Source organism: Magnolia sinica, chromosome 6 (assembly GCF_029962835.1).
Source record: "Magnolia sinica isolate HGM2019 chromosome 6, MsV1, whole genome shotgun sequence".
NCBI lineage: Eukaryota > Viridiplantae > Streptophyta > Magnoliopsida > Magnoliales > Magnoliaceae > Magnolia > Magnolia sinica.
Genome location: NC_080578.1, coordinates 31,842,714 through 31,860,321, shown reverse-complemented (window position 1 = coordinate 31,860,321; position 17,608 = coordinate 31,842,714). Strand labels below are relative to the sequence as shown.

The window sequence follows — 17,608 nt, the reverse complement described above, 5'->3', positions numbered from 1 at the left end:
ATTTTTTGTGCTCTATATCCTCACTTATTGATTGTTGAGGCATCTGAGATTTTATTATTATCATTATTAAACATGAAGCTTTTGAGTGCTTCCTTGTCTTTTTTGTAGTTCTTTGAATGAAAATCAAAATTCTGAGTGGAGACTTGTGTTCCTGTTTTCCTAAATATCCATGGTATTTTATTTTATGATTAATAAATTTGGTTTCTAAAAACAAACAAAGAAATAAAGGGCCTAATTTCTATTTGAGGGACATGAAGCCTTGAAGGGCTGTACCAGGCGCAAACCCATACCAGACAATACAACCAACGCCCAAGATGACCAGAACCAAGAAACACCCATACCTACCTTTATAATAAGTAATTACCGCCACCAAGATTTTAGGGAGTCAAACATTTGAAACTGTATGCTTGGGACATGTGGATGAGATAGGTATGAAGTTTTTTTCTCAGAAAATGTTTGTTCATCTTTCTCGTGCTCCTTGAAAATCCTCAAAAGCTTTGACATTTTCTTGCATGAAATGGTCTTGGTTGAGTGTCGTCATCATTGTAAATGCAGTTTTATGGTTGGTGAATATGGATAGTCCAGGTGGGAATTGCGATGAATGGTCCAGGATACAAGAACCACAATGATTGGACCTTTGAATGTGGATCATTGACTTCCCTTTTTGCATTCCTTTCGTGGCCACAGATCAGGCAGCTAATTGGGAAGGTCATTCTGCCATATATCTACTTCGCTAACCTTACAACCGCACTGATAGTGGACTAGCAATAAACCATGACTGGCTCGCAAGCAGAGGTGTCCTTGATAAAATTGTTCTTCTGCTCAACTAGAATGCTCTTGTAGCTTGAATTGGTGACCGTTCTATTAAATCCGATGCTTTAAGCATGGTACTCCTACTACTAAATCCATGATTGTTTAGGACATTAGTCTGGGCTTGTGTTGGATTCTATTCATCAGCAGTGACTTAACAATTACTAATTTCTATGCATAGCCTGTTAAATAACTAAAAATTAACTTTAAGTGCCCAGCCTATGTATTTTTTATTAGGAATTCATGGGTTTGAAGTGACTTCACAATCACGAGCTGCCCCATGGATTTGAATCATGGGTTCATTGGTCACTTGTACAAACAGAACCTAAGCATGCCATAGATTTTCTCAAGCTGAGCATTGTTTAATGCCTCTTTTATGTTGCACGGATTGTTATCCCATTTTATACAAGAATTTGACTTGGAATGAGTGGAACAATTTGATCATGATCCATGAGTATGGACGAATTTATGCAAGAGAGAATAAATCATTGGCACTCATAGATCCAATTGGTAGAATTTGAATGTTTCTTTGATTTGCAGGTTTACTTGTGATGGGATTCTGGTGGAAGGTATGTTCTGGAAGGATGTTAGCAAACTGATTGATGATTATAGTGGAGATTCTCAAAAGAATAAATGAACTCAAACAGGACGAATAGATATGACACGACAGGTCAGACAGCTGTTTGCGCTCATCCCTTAAAAACTTTAAGGCAATTCGAATTCTACTAGTTTTAAAGAACTCAAGTTCATAGGATTCATGACCAACCATTTCTCTGGACATCTCTTTGAAAACAGAAATGAATATGTAACTTCTCTTTCCTATCGAGGCCATTTTAAACCTCCACACCTCTTAAATGGGGATGGCCACCCTGGTGGTCCACCTTGCTCCCAGGTCTGGCCTGCCATGTCCCATGTTCGGCCTTGATTTTTAGGCTTGTGCGCCCACCCAGGGCTGAATTTAGGCCCCATATAAAGAGCCTGCCCAGATTCTATATCTTTCGTTCAAGCCTGGTCCAAGCTAAGAGGTGCAAGGCGGTTTACATGACTGTGATCTCTCCACATACTGACCCATGCATAGTAAATATTTTGAATTGACTTTTCATCTGAATATTCAAGGCCTGTTTCAAGATAACTGTGGTAAATGTGTCTATTGTCAAGGAGCCTCATAAGCCACATTGGTCAAATGTTCTCCATGCAGTAGTCAAGCACTTGCCAAAACCATTAATCAATTGATCATGGAATTTCGGCATGTTTATTGCAGATTGTTGAGTTTCTCACTCCTTAAATGTGGACTGTTAGTTTGCCATTGCTCACCTTTTGCACCATCAGTCCATCTGTTGACAGGCAGCTGTTTGGATTTACTAGGATTATCTCAACTGTCATGATTTTTTGGGACACCGATTGGGTACTACCCCTACCATTCCTTATCTAGGAATGGACAGGGCTTTGAGGCCACCGTGATGTATAGGTTTTATCCACACCATCCATCCATTTTACCATATCATATTAGGGTATAAGCCCAAAAATGGGTGGTTCCAAGGCTGAAGTAGCTCCCACATTGGGGATTAAACACATATTATTGCAAACTTTTTGGGGGCCACAAAAGTTTTAGATTAAGCTTATATTTATGTTTTCCCCTCGTCCAGGTCTATGTGACCTTATGAATAGGTTAGATGGCAATTAACCGTCACAGTGAGCCCTATGAAGGTTTCAACAATGGTTCTCATTATCACTGCTTCTTCCTATGGTGTGGTCTTCTTGACCCTTGGATCTGCCTCGTTTTTAGGCTTGCACCATAAAATGATATGGCAAAATGGATGGATAGTGGATAAAACTAGGGGTGTACACGAACCGAGCTGCTAAGTCCTACCTAACAAGAAATTCTGACTGATGTAGTTAAGCTTGGAAGATTCAAACAAGAAACATGTAACTGTGGACTAAATGAGTTGGATTCATGAATTGAACAAATTGAAGTTACAAAAAAAAAAAAGGAGAAGAAGAAGAAGTAATAATGCCCTGAATTGAATGGTCTTATTTTGCAAAGTGATATTAGCAAATCCAATTCTATAGGCATCCCATGAATAATTGCTGACTAATCCCATTTCAAATCAATCATAAAACTGAAAACTATTAGCAATATTTCTATCAATCGGATGTGTGCGTGCTTTTGTTATTTGTGTTGTTAGAAATTTTAATTGTTGAGTTTTGAGCAGTGGAGTGTGTTTCAATCTAAATAGAACTGATCACCAACAAATGGTCCTAAGGAATCTAAATAGAACTGATCACAGCAAGTCATTGTGTACCATGGACATTATAAAGGTGTTAGATTGGCATCAATCGAGATTTATTTGGCCCATCAGCTAATTACAGATCTGTCTTTTACAGTTTGACCACTAGTCTTTAAGTAGCTTAGATTTGTAGCATGGGAGTTCTAAAAGTTCAAATATGAGAGATATTAGACAAGGTTCAAGCCTAGGTTCAAAAGTCACTAGGGGAGTATGTATAGCATGCACTTCCTTACAGCAAGATTTTTCTAACCTGACAATAGTTTTTCCTCCTAGATGTAAGTTCTGCTCCTACCTCTACTAGTCTATTTGTACTAAACATACAGCTACAGTCCATGCCACTTGGATTTTTTTGCTTCTTTTACCAATACATTTTCTTTTGGCAACATGTATCCAATCACCAATGTAGTATCTAACATGCATATGAATTTTAGGATGGAAAATTTTCTTCCTGCAGCTTTGTACGCTGAGTAATCAACCTCAGTCTGAGCTCTCCAGTTAGGAAGCAATGTAGCAGTTTTTCCTCTATGCTTGAATGAAGGATTGTAATTGATTCATTATTGAATGAATGATTGTAATTAAATAAATGAATGATTGTAATTGAATGAATGAATGAATGATTATGCAGGTGGTAATTGAATGAATGAATGATTGTGCAGGTGGTAATTGAATGAATGAATGAATGAATGATTATGCAGTTGGTAATTGAATGAATGAATGAATGATTATGCAGGAAGTAATTAAATGAATGAATGAATGATTATGCAGGTGGTAATTGAATGAATGATTATAATTTTTTTTAATCTAGGAAATAGCTACGGATATTAACCGTAGCTATTATTAAGTTTAGCATATTGTTATGGATCCAACACTACTTTTAGCTACCAATAATATCCATAGCTGTAGGTACTTTTGGCTACAAAAATAATTGCTAAGGACTATATCTGTATTTATTGTAGTCTACGGCTACAGATTAAATCCGTAGCCATAGGTTTTAAACCTATTAGCTCGGCACCTACGACGACGATCGTGCTATGGACTAAAACCGTAGCCATAGGTCTATGGCTATAGATTAAATCTGTAGCCTTTGCCCAGTTTTCTGGTAGTGATCTCTCTCCCATCCCAAAGTCAACTCTCTCTCTCTCCACCTATCCCTTTCTTACAACATCCATTCCCCCCATCCCATCTCTCTTAACACCCTCTCCTCTCTCATTCTCTCCACCATTTCCCAAGCTTCCATGAGAGAAAAGATCAAGGCCCACTTCCTATCCCCTCATCTTACCATCCAACCCTACAAACTTCATCATCCACCCTTAAAGAGAAGCCTATAAGCTAAGGAGTCTAAGGAGCTAAAGAAGAAGGCCAATCGGTGGGTGATCTTGGGATTTCCTCCATTGATTTCTATTTGTGGGCCCACTAGTGGTGGGACCCACTTGATGTATGCGTTGTATTGAGTTTAGGGAGGGCCCATAGTGGCAGGGTCCCTTCCCTTCACACGTCTCTCTCTATCTCTCTCTCTCTGTGTCTCTCTCTCCTTGATTGTATGGCCCACCTATGATGTAAGTATCTTATCCTCCGTCATACATTTGGTGGACCTCACCGCTGTCCAAGTGGGGCCCATCTTGCTACCGTGTACGGGTATTAGCTGTTGTCCATTTGGACCGATCGGGATGGAGAGAAAACACAAATATCACTTTGCTCCAAGGCTAGTGGGCCACGCTAATGTGGATCCCACCAGATGTATGTGTTTCATCCACGCTATCCACCGTCCAGCGATCTAGACGGTTGGGCCCTCTTAATGTAAGTGTTTTATCCGTGCTGCCCAACAGCCATCGGCCCCACACACAAGTGGAAACCACATGATGTTTGTGTCTTTATCAAACATCGTCCATCACGTGGACCCATTGCACGTGTGACATCCACACCGTCCATTGCTTGGATGGTGGGCCACCTTAATATATGTATTTTATTCAACCGTCCATCTATCTGGATGCTGGATGCTAGATGCTGAGTTCTCAAAAATAAAAATAAAAAATATGATAATAATAATAATAATATATTATAATATACATATATATAATATATTATGGTGGGCCCCATGTGGGACCCATCTTTGTAGGATGTTAATTGGCCGGTTAACCTACAACAGCTATATAGCTATTGTATTGCCATCAACAAGTCTCGTGGACCCCATCATGTGGTATGAGTTATATCCCAACTGTTGTCCATTTTCCAGTAGTGTGGGGCCCACCCTACACGTGCTGCACGTGTGGGATGGGACCCACCTTGATGTGTGAATTCTATATCCGTACCATCCATCACTGGACGGTGTTACATGGGGCGCACCTGGATGTATGTGTTACATCTAAATGGTGAGCCCATCTTAAGGCTTGAGACAAAAAATGAGGCATATCCGTGAATCAGATGGACCACATTATAGAAAACAGTGGAGAATGAAACGGCTACAATTAAAACCCTTTTGGTATCCCAGAAGTTTTGGATCAGTATGAAATTTGTTTTTCCACTTAATTCAGATCTTTGTGACCTTATGAATAGATTGGATGGAAATAAACGTTACGGTGGACCCTGGTAATTTTAAGGGTGGAAATCATTATCTCCACTATTATTTGTAGTATGGTTCAGATGATCTCCCGTTATGATTCATTTGGGTAATGCTCTAAAATAACCTCTTAAAATAGATGAATGGTGTAGAAGGCGCGGCCCATTGATGCGGCCCACTTGATATATATGAGGCCCATTGGCGCGGCCCATTGATGTGGCCGACTTGATATATATGAGGCACATTGGTGTGGCCCATTGATGTGGCCCACCAAATGTATATGAGGCCCAATGGTGCAGCCCATGTGATGTGGCCCACTTAATGTATATGAGGTCCATTGGTGCGATCCATGTGATGTGGCCCACTTGATGTATATGAGACCCATTGTGATGTATTTGAAGCCCATGGGTTGAGGCCCAATGTGATATATATAAGGACCATGAGTGAGGCCCAATATGGTATATATGTGGCCCATGTGTGAGGCCCGACGTGATATATATGAGTCCGAGGCCCGATGTGATGTATATGTGGCCCTTGAGTGAGGCCCATTGTGATATATATTAGGCCCTTGTGTGAGTTCGTGGGCCCACTATATGTGTGTCTCTATGTGGGTCACTCTTCGGGAACAATGTTAGTTAAATGTCCACATTGATGAGAAATGATGGTTAAATGTCCACATTGTGACCTTCCCTTTGGCCTTGTTAGGCCCATTCTCATCATTCTCTTAGTGGGTTAACCCAAATTATTGGGCCCTATTGATGTTGCATGGTCCATCATTATCGTAGGCGGATGGCTCCGTGCTACCGAATTTGGTATATCCACGGCTGAGGGTCGATCTTCATACTATGGTTTAGATCGGTTGTTCATCTATAGACCCTGCCTTGCATATAAGATGATTATTAAGGTCGATTGTCGATGCTGATTGTCGATGCCAATTATCGACACTGATTATGAGTATGCTTAGCATATCATCATGATACATGCCCATATACATCATCTGTATGCTTGATATGAGATGTGGTTGACTATTGCATATGCCATTAGGCAGGTTGTTATGGGACTCCCTGATAGGCGAAGATTGTCTCACATGAGCTCACGGTATGTGAAGGATTGATGCATAACTGGATTGTATGACTCATGCATCTTGCATTGTGTGTTGTGATTACTGTATGCCCTAGCGACATCAAGGTTGTAGCCTCTACAAGCATATCATGGATGGCAGGATTGGACACCAAAAATACTGTTATTAGCATCGGGGCACCATAAATATCCCTAACGAAAAATCCCTAAACTTGACAGTACAAGAAGACACTCCAACGTCGAGACCAAGTGGATACATGAGTGTACGAGGGCCGAATACTAGGAGGCCGTGTCTCCCACTTTATCATAGTCGGTTGGAAGGGGGTGTGGCCTTACCCACCCGAGTGTAGGGGGCAATTATTAGGTTGATTATGACCAGCTCGTAAATGGGTTCGCTATCGACATGCCGGATAGGTATTGGTAGGCTATTGCCCTGGCAGATAGTGAGCCTTCTTACACTCACTTAGACTATGCACCTGGGAAAGGGGCAGTGTCATTTGGAGTGTACTAAACCCCGGTGATTGTCCAGCATGAGAACTGTACTAATATTTGATGTTCTAGTGTTGAGCTACATTGATATGTGAATTTGGATGAGGACTGGTATGCTTGAGAGTTGCATCTCGCATCGTATGGCCTTGATGTGGCCGATAGTATTTATGTCTTGTATCACATAGCCTTAGTATGGCTAATAGTATTCATGGATTCGCCATCATATTCCACATTACTCTGATATTGCATTCTAAGCATGCTTATATTGCGCACACACTTTCACCACCCTCTAAGCTTTTTATAAGCTTATGCATGATTGATGCGAGTAGGTGACGCTAGACAGTAGCTGAGCAGGAGCAGGAGTGTGCCGCAGAGCTTCTGGAGCTTTTGACTATCGGTATTGTATTTCCCTTTATACACATTGTACCTTAAAGCTTTTGATCATAGTGGATTTTGTGATGGCGTGTTGGTTATTTTTCATGGGTTATGCTTATAGTTATGCTTATTGTGAATCAAATTCATGTTGAAAATCCTCCTATAGGATCTCAGGATTGGAACCTGGTATATGGGTGCCGGGAACCAAGAATGGGGAACTTTGGAGGCTATCAGCGCCGGATTCGATGATCGGGAATTTTGTGAGCCCGATTTTCGAGTTTGGGGTGTGACAAAAGTTAGTATTAGAGCATAACTTGGGAATAACTAAGAACAACATCACATGTCTACTATGAGCTTAAGATAAATAGGTCTTAAGTGCATAACCTTCTGATTTAGTACCCTTAACGTGCGAGCCTTTTAGAGTTCTCAAGGTTGATAGACGCCTTTATTCTTTCCTATAGGACATGCCGCCCAAGAGAGAGACCCGAGTGACTCCCGGTCCACCACCTGAGGCTCCCACTCTAATACCTACGACTCCCACTCCACCACTAGAGATCCCTTCTCCAAAGCCTGAGGATGTCGTTCCTCCACCCAAGATCGGTGAGGATCCGACCGTACCCATGAGTGCCTCTCAGTTACAGTAAATGTTGTAGGCTATGACGGCCTCCCTTCAAGATAGGCACCCCGATGTTTTGCCAGCCCAGGCAGAGCAGGATCACGCGAGCACCCTTCTTCGAGAGTTCCGATACCTTGATCCCCCACGTTTCCAGGGTGAGCTAGATTCGACAGTAGACGAGAGATGGCGCTCCGAGGTAGAGAAGATTTTTGATATGATGGCATGTACAACCTAGCAACGGGTCCAGTTTGCCGTATTTCTTCTCCATGGTAAGGCAAATCACTGGTGGACCTCCGTTACCCGTGTTACAGGGCCTAATTTTGTCTGGACATGAGAGAATTTTGTAGACCGATTCGACCAGCAGTACTTCCCCCACCACATTCATTAGGTATGAGCATTAGAGTTCGAGACCTTGGTGTAAAGAGACATGTTTGTAGCACAGTATGTGGCTCGTTTCGTGGCGGTATCGAGGTTCGCAGCGTATTTAGTTGATGATGAGGAATAGAAGGCCCGCCGTTTCAAGAACAGCTTGTGTTACGGTCTTTAAGGCTGTATTGTTGGGCATGAGCGCTCAACTTTTTAGGCAGTAATACAGAGGGCTTAAATTTATGAGACTAAGTGGGCCAGTGTGCAGAGTGACCATGATCAGAGGAGAGACTGAAAGAAGCAAGCCCCTTCCGGAAGCTCCTACCAGTAGCAGAGGTGCACAAGTCACCCAACCGCCAGAGCACTAGTAGCACCAGTGGTGTAACACCCTATCCATTCCATACCAATTTCTATGCATATGTGTACAATGATCGACACCCTTAGCAAGACCTAGAATGACCATTCATAGAATACACCCAACTAACCAGGACCTCAAGACCTCGAAACCTATTTCATATCGACCGCCCCGTCGCCATGATCGTGGAGGTACAACCCGTGCATCTGTACGATACTCTGTTAGTGAGATACACTGTGAAGAATCATTAGTGTATCATATGCGCAAGGCGTCATGTACTCCATTCCACACATGTGCACAACACATGTCATACACACATGCATATGCCACACATCGGTGAGAGAATCTCTACCCATATGTGTGATGTCACACACCCATACCTCCCATCTCTTATGTGCTCCCCAAAGTCAACTTCTCTCCACTCCATACCTTATGTATGACATCATCACACCATGCCATCCCATGCTCCTTTAATCCATCATTAATTACAAATCATTGTAATGCCCTGAAATTCGGGGGTCGAGCATAACTCAGCTCCCGAGTTCTAAAACATCACTTATGCAATATATTTAATGATGAATGTATGTTGACTGTATTAGTGCATAAAACATGGAATAGATTAAGCCAAAACACAAATATGATTCAAGGATAAGTGAATAAAGCAAGCGAAAGACTTATAGCAAAATATGTGTACAAGTGTAAATCCCTGAATTACATATACAAGCCAGATCGTATGAAAGTGTTTGGTAACAAAATTATAAGTATCCATTACATCATTTCAGTTCCCAAAATAATCCCAGAGATCCCGCGCAACAGACCCAGGCTCGCTAGAACCCATCTGAAAACTGCATATAGGAGAAGGCAGCCTCGTCGTCATCCAGCTCCCGCTCTGCCTCAGATGTCGCATCCACATCTGCAACATCAGGGCCTAAGACAGAGTCTGGTGGGTGTTTAACACCGCCCTAGGAACGTGGGAGTGAGTGATCAACTCAGTGGAACAATAAGGCACTGGTTACCATGTTATCAGTTCAATCAAACAGTAATGATAAAGCAGGACAATTAAATAAATCCTAAGTACTCTTGTTAATGCAAGTATGAATGCGGTATGATGCGTGCCCTCACGCGTACACCCTCAGCGTCTTCATCTTACGTTACGCATGACATCGCCTCAAAGTGCGCCACCTCTACAAAGCACATGCAAATGCGGTGCATGGATATGATTACCAAGTTGTTATTAGTCCGTTTCACACAACAGGATTGGGAAGCTAAGATACCTTCCTCATATCACCATCCAAACAGTGATCCATACTAGGGTCGTCAATCCTAGACATCTCATACGATCATATATTTGAGGTCGTAACAAAGGGCTCGTCACCAATCAATGCACGCCTTTCATGCCTTTACTACCACAGATCGGCTCGTCACCTCCTTGCGGTATCCAGGTATACTCGAGGTCACTACAAAGGGCTCATCACCAATCAATGTAGGCCGATAGCACGAATATAGTGTCCCATACCACCATAATCGGCTCATGAGTTTAGTTGCTCACTGGTCACTACGGGGAGGCTCGTCACCCCAGCGTAGGCCGACAGCTCGACCACGGTGTCCCATACCACCATGTCCGGCTCATGAGTCTTAGCGGATCAAGTACCATAGTTAATAGGATGTCACTGGTAAGTTCGGTACCCTAGATTCAAGCAGTAGCGTCCATACATGGTTAACATACATCGGATAATCGGGTTATTTGACGAACTTGACTAGCACGAGCGCACGTTGAGTTGAGCAACATAGAGTGTGCAAACACTCCGCGTGGCCAAACCACTGCCGACAACTCTAATACGGCTCGGGTTCGTCTAATACGTCCTACATGGCGAAAGTAATCTCAACCACGCATATAAGGTCAATTATCGATTTCCTGGACTAAGGCATAGTCCCAAACACTTTACACTACTACAGATATTCATATGGAATGTAAGACAGTAATGGAACAACAACTCAAATCATGGTACACCAGCACTTGAAGAATATCAACTTAACATAAATGAGAGCATAGGTAATGCTTGAATTTAAATAACTTGGAATGTAACTGCATAAAGGAAATCATGCGCATCAATAGGAGTATTGAGAATCACTTCTCAACGCCCACAATTAGTGTAATCAGTTACACTTAGATCATTCATGCATTTCTACAAACACTTAGCATACATGGAACAACATACATGATGTATGTTGAAATACATGCATTTAGACAATTCCTTTTTCCAAGGAGTTGTCATACATGCATCTAGCATACATACATGACAAATAATCATGGCAAACATAAGTGCATATTTTATACGTATACGGTACTTTATAAATACACATAGAATACACAAATCTCAATATAGCACATGCATATCAGGAAAGCAATGTAAACATAACATTTGACATGTGAAATCTCATCCATAACAAGAATAAATCATTAACTGGGATTGAAAGCCCTAAAAACCATAACCCATACACTTAAAGTCCACACCTTAAGCGAAGAAAGAACCACCGAACTGATTTAGACGAGTTGTCTTCGTCAACGGCGTTAGAATACCCTAGAACAAAGATGGAAATGAGATACAACAACACCAAGTCTAATCTAAGCTCTAACACAGGTTAGGGTTAGGTTAACTTACCCCAAAAGAACTCAGAACCGTCAGAAGAACGATTCAAAGTGAAGGTTCAAAGATAAAGAAGAACAAGGAGGAATCCAAGATAATTCACCAACTTATCTCTCTCACTTTCTCTCTCTTTTCCACTCTCTTTCCAAGCTAGGGTTAGAGAAAATCGTATGGAAAAGAGGACTAGGGTTTAAGGACTATAAATAGGCCTATTCTTGATGAAAATAACCCTAGGGACAAGATATACTTAGGTTATAACCAAAGTAAGCCTTACTCGATCCAAAGAAGCACTTCTGGTGGGCCTATAACCACGAAAGGTCGGACTTAAGCTCACTGACCATGGATCTAGGTCAGGCTGAGTTTTCGTACCGACCGGCTCTTCAGATCAGCCGTGGCGGACCACACTCAATTCAACGGTCACGGAATCTCGATCAGGTCCACAAGCACTAGGATATGCCTGGGCCAACCATCCTGATCAGAGGGTGAAATTGGGTCAGAATCCAATGGCCAGATAGCTTAAAATCGTTGCGCAAGCGACACGACTCAGATTTCATAAAAAGCTTAATAAATTCCAACCGTTCTCACACTCTTCACTCCGAACACAAGCAAATCGACCCAGAACATCACATGGACTTGATTTTCGAGATGATAGTCAAGCCCAACTCAGTGACCGCAACAACCTAAGATCATCGCCATCGGACTTTCGACGCGCGGTCCAGGTCCGATCTAGATCTTCCAAAAATTCTCCAGAACAACTGGATTTAGCGATGGATCCCAGATTTCAGAGTAACGTAGCGCTCACTAATCTACACGCTTAGAGCCATGCAGATACAATTTAAAGTGATTGATGCGAATTTCACAAGCAATCGAGTAAAGCGCTAATTACCCCAAAAACAACTACTTAAGGAAAGATTAGCACAAAAATTCCAAGGTCGTTACAATCATGAATTAATTGTCATAATCTTAGTCTAAGCTAACTAAGATCACATCAATTGAATTTAACCACATTTTAGCAATTTCTATACATATATCCCTTCATTCCTTAACATTACACCATTTTTCTACATAAAGAGAGAGAGAGAGAGGAGTGATCTTAGTGGGACATCAACTCCATCAATCACATCCTTTTCATCCATCTCAACCATCAATTCCATCCCTTCTATCCATCTAATTCATCAAGGTGAGTACACCCACTCCACTCTTAGTTTGTTTTCTTTTTTATTATTTGTATGATTATTAATGGTGACGATTTGATGATAATGATGTGATCAATGGTGTGGATACATAGGAGAGTATGATGTGTTTAATGATGATAATGATGATCAATAATGTTGATGATATGATGTGTTTAATGGTGTGGATTCATGGGAGAATACATATAAAAAGAATAATAATAAAAATAATTTTATCTTTTTATAGACTTTATGTGGGACCCATTGATTGTGGGCCCCACTAGAATTTTGTAGGCCATCCAAATCATCCAAAGTGTGGCCCATTGTGTTGGCCAAACACACACACTCACACTCATGCACACATGTGCACACCACACCATAAAAATACATAAATAAATAAATTAATTAATTAATTAAATAAAAGGAGGAGGAGTGGACGTTGTGGTGCCAACGTCCAGAGGACGCTGCAGCAAGCAGCGTCCCTGCTGCTAGTTAAAAGAAATGAGGGAAGGGGCTGTGGGCCCATAACGCCCCCCCTCCTTGTTGTATATGTTTAATCCATGCCGTCCATCCTATTTTCCATATCATTTTAGGCATTGAGCTGAAAAATGAAGCCGATCCAGATCTCTGGTAGGCCACACCATCAAAAATATCATTTTAATAGTGTTAAACTATTAGGGCCCCTTGTGAGGTTTCTGTGCGTCAAAGCATGCTGCATATTGGACTTGTTCGATGTGTCACGAACGAGAGAATGCAACCGACGGACTTGATTATCTTAATGTGCGCCCCACCTATGAAAAACCACAATAAAGCAAAAAATTTAATATATATATATATAAATATATATATATATATATATATGCAAGGGGCGTCAGCCCCTTGCTGCTGACGTACAACGTCCAAGGATGCCACAGCTGCTGCTACTTGGAACGGGCAAGGACGGTGGGTCCCACCACTGGTCCCACCATGATGTATGTAGAACATCAGCACCATGCATTTGATGGGTCCCCTTTAAATGGTGGGATCCCCCAAAAAATCAGCCGTACATGGAACTTAGGTGGCCCACACCATCAAATATAATTTGAAGACATGCTAAAACATATAAAAGTACTTGCTCGGGCACACCTGAAATTTTGATCCATCTGAAAGTTGGACTGACCCCTCCACCAAGTGGAACACACACAATAGATGGACTGGATCTCTCAAGTGACCTACCTTGATGTGAAATATAAAATAAAAAGAAAGGGCTTGGAGGAGGTGGCATTCTCCCTAGACGTCTAGAGAGTGTGAGCCCACCTTTGGGGTAAAGTTTTGTGGGGCTGATCATGGCCACACCATAATGTATGTGCTAAATCCACACCATTCATCCATCTTACTAGCCCCACTTATTGTATGGTCCCAAAAATCAGGTCGATTAGAAGTTCATACAGGCCATGCCACTTGGACAATGGAAATTGTACTTAAAATATTTAGATTTTTCTGGGGGCCACCTGGTGATGAAAGGTATATCTGGGCCATTCATCCACTCCTTCAGACCATTTTAAGTCATGAGAAAAAGAATGAGGCAAATCCACACCTTAGGTGGACCACACTATAAGAAACAGTGGGAATAAAAATCCCTACTATTAAATCCTTTGAGTTCTACCATGATATGTAACTGCCACTAAAGTTGGGTCAGTCATTAGACCATGGAACCAACTCGTTACATGTATTTTATATCCAAGTCGTCTATCATTTAGACCATCCATATGTCATGAGCCCCACCCGACGTATGTACCTTATATCCATGTCATTCGTCTAATGGGTGGCATCAGCTATGATGTTGTTTGTTGTACAAATTGTTCATGGGGTGAACCCCACCATGTCAATGGGAATCACAATTATACAAAATATAATAATAATAATAATAATAATAATAAGGAAAGGGAATTGCATGCTTACTAATGAAAACTTTCTTAGACATAATGTGATGCATGTGAAGCCCACCTAGGTGCATGTGTTGTATACCCACACTGCCTATATTTTCTAGTCACTTAGGAAGTGGGCCCACCTCCTGCTTGTGGACACAAGATGAAGTAGAACTCAATTTTAGGTGGGCCACGCTATAAGTAGAAACAGCAGTAATAACTATTGGAAATTCTTAGGCTCTAGTGTGCCCCTATATGCTGGGATGCTTCCTTAACCATGGACTCTACCTTGTAGTATGATGTAGATCCATGCCATTCATCGGTTTATCCTTATCATTTTAGGGCATGGTCCCATAGACTAGTCAGATCCAAATCTCATGCCATTCATCGGTTTATCCTTGTAGTACGAGTGCGTGATTTTTATAGCCCACCTAACTGTATGAAATTGGGCCAATTGTATGACTACTTGTCTAAGTGGATTTATGATTGTTGTGGCCCTTAACCATATGATCACTAACAGGATAAATGGCAGGTAGATTTGGCGAAATGGTGTTAAATATATAGCTTATAAATCTTGTGATCATGTATGACGTAGATAGCCGTAAATCATGTGGGTATGTGGGGAATGTGTGGCCCAACCATATGATCATGTGGTGCTTAAGTGACTGTTAAGCTATGTGAAATTGTGGTACTGGCCACCTGACTATGTGAAAGTTTAGTAAAGTGGTTGCCACATTATGCGAGTTATGGTATAATTAAAAAAATAATAAAAATAATAAGAAGAAGTAACCATCTCACCTTAAGTCTCTTATTATGATAAGTAAAGTGACATTTCTATAGCCACTCAACCATACGGAATTCTGATAATGGAGTGGCTATAAGACCATGTGGGCATGCATATGAGAATTGTGTGATTACTCAGGCTTGTGGACTATGCTGATGGTGTAACCCATTCTGTATGTGAACTTAGGGCATGCGTCAGATTGATTATGAACCCTACCTTGATGTGAGTATTGTATATTTCATCATTTATTCATTAGGCTAGCTAAATCTAAAATATGATTCCAAACTGACCTAGATCCAATTCATAAATAAGTCAGACGACTTGAAATAGTGTTAATTGAACGTATAACTTTCAAAAACTTGTGAACCCACTCAATGTATGTATTTTATCCACACTATTCAATTGTTTTGCCAACCAAACAATTTGATGATGGAGCCCATTGACGTGTGCCTTGTGCATATGAATTGTTCTTCCTTGTAGTACCTTAATTTATGTGAGATATCTATACTATCTACTTGTTGGGACCCACCGTAATATTTATGTGTGGACCCATCTGCTTATAGTACCATTTGAAGTAGGACCCACTACGTTGTATAAGACAAACCCACATTATCCAACCATAACTAACTCTTATGTGTATATTATAGACCAAGTCATTCAACTTAGGGCTCACTATATCTTATGAAGTTTACAAGTGCCTTCCAAACCATTGTAGAACTACTACAATAATTATTTGTAAATCCAATCTACTAACAACCCACATGAAGATGAAGTTCACTACATTATATGAGTTTCGCTAGCACCATTCATCCTATGGCTCATTTACTATATGTTATGTCTAAGCCTTTCATCTCATAACCACTTGGTGCATGTACTTTGTATCACCACCACTCATTAACCATAAGGCCCAGTTAGGGTATAACCATGTATTCCCAATAGAAAAAAAAATCATATAGCGCCAAAGCCACTAATGGAATATCTATCTTGCGAAGGATATGGTGTAACTCTTATTACAATTAATGGTCGTGATTATGATAATTATGGATGATATTAGTGATATTAGCAATTGTGGTTAATAGAAACATATGATTTAATACTTGCTTAATGTTGTTCCACTCCCTAGCATACTAAATTCATCTACTTAACCATGTTGATATTGATCATACTCATGTACTATGGAATGACGGTATGTGCAAGTGTACCTCAACACATTTGTTCATGTGTAAGACATGTCCTCTTCAGTTTAGTCACATGATCATGGATTGATATAGTTGATAGTGGCATATGATGATTATATGTCATTTTTGCCTTAAAGGTTAAGCAGACCCTAAACTCATGACATTATATGCATACCACATGCACTTGAACATATGCCTTATCACGGTTGCTTGAATTCATGTATAATTATGACATACATGATGATTGAAATACCACAATCATGTCGTATAACATGAGTTGTATCTTGACGATGAAATGTATATCTATGATGATGACTTAGGTTATCCCTGAAAATGAACGGGACACCGAAAGTGTGGAAATAGTAGGGGATGATGTGCCCCTTGGGTTGAAAGTCCCTAAACCCCTATGCTAGCTTGGGTTACCTCACTGTCTGGCCGAGTGGATACATGGGTCATGGATTTGACTCCCACTGATGAGGTCGGGTTGACAAGAGGTGGGTCCAACCTGCTTAAAGGTTGAGGTACAAACAGGGATAGGTCTAACTCGCTAGCGAAGAGAAGCGCGAATGAAGTCTGCTACTAGTATGCCGGGTGGAAGTCCACTGTAGGGCAGATATGTGAGGTCGATTACTGGTGTCTGGTGTATAGGTGTTGACCATGGTGTTTTCCATGATATACATTTGGTGGAAGTCCACCCCAGGGTAGGTATGCGGGGTTGATTACTAGTGTCTGCTACATGGTTATCGACCATAGTGCTTCCCAAGATATACAATTATGATATGGTATGAGAATATGATGATGATGATGTGATTACGGATGCATGGAATACGGTTATGGTTGTGGTAAAGAAGAAATGAAAACATGACTTGGTGATGCTGGTAGCATTGACTCAGAGTATTACTATGATGCATATGCATTGCATTGGCATTGACATCATACCTTATGTGCTACATGCCTTTCACCATACATAATTTCCTTGTGGC

The 17,608-nt window shown here is 41.0% G+C and overlaps 1 long non-coding RNA gene across 2 annotated transcripts; it reads left to right on the top strand.

Moving 5' to 3' along the window:
* The first annotated feature begins 1,079 nt into the window (after positions 1 to 1,079).
* On the top strand, positions 1,080 to 3,743 carry LOC131249960 (uncharacterized). 2 transcript variants are annotated; one of them, XR_009172930.1, is made up of 2 exons: positions 1,080 to 1,480; positions 3,553 to 3,743. It is a non-coding gene; the product is annotated as an uncharacterized LOC131249960 (long non-coding RNA). The 2 variants fall into 2 exon arrangements; XR_009172931.1 differs by lacking the exon at positions 1,080 to 1,480 and adding an exon at positions 3,031 to 3,373.
* Positions 3,744 to 17,608: the final 13,865 nt, after the last annotated feature.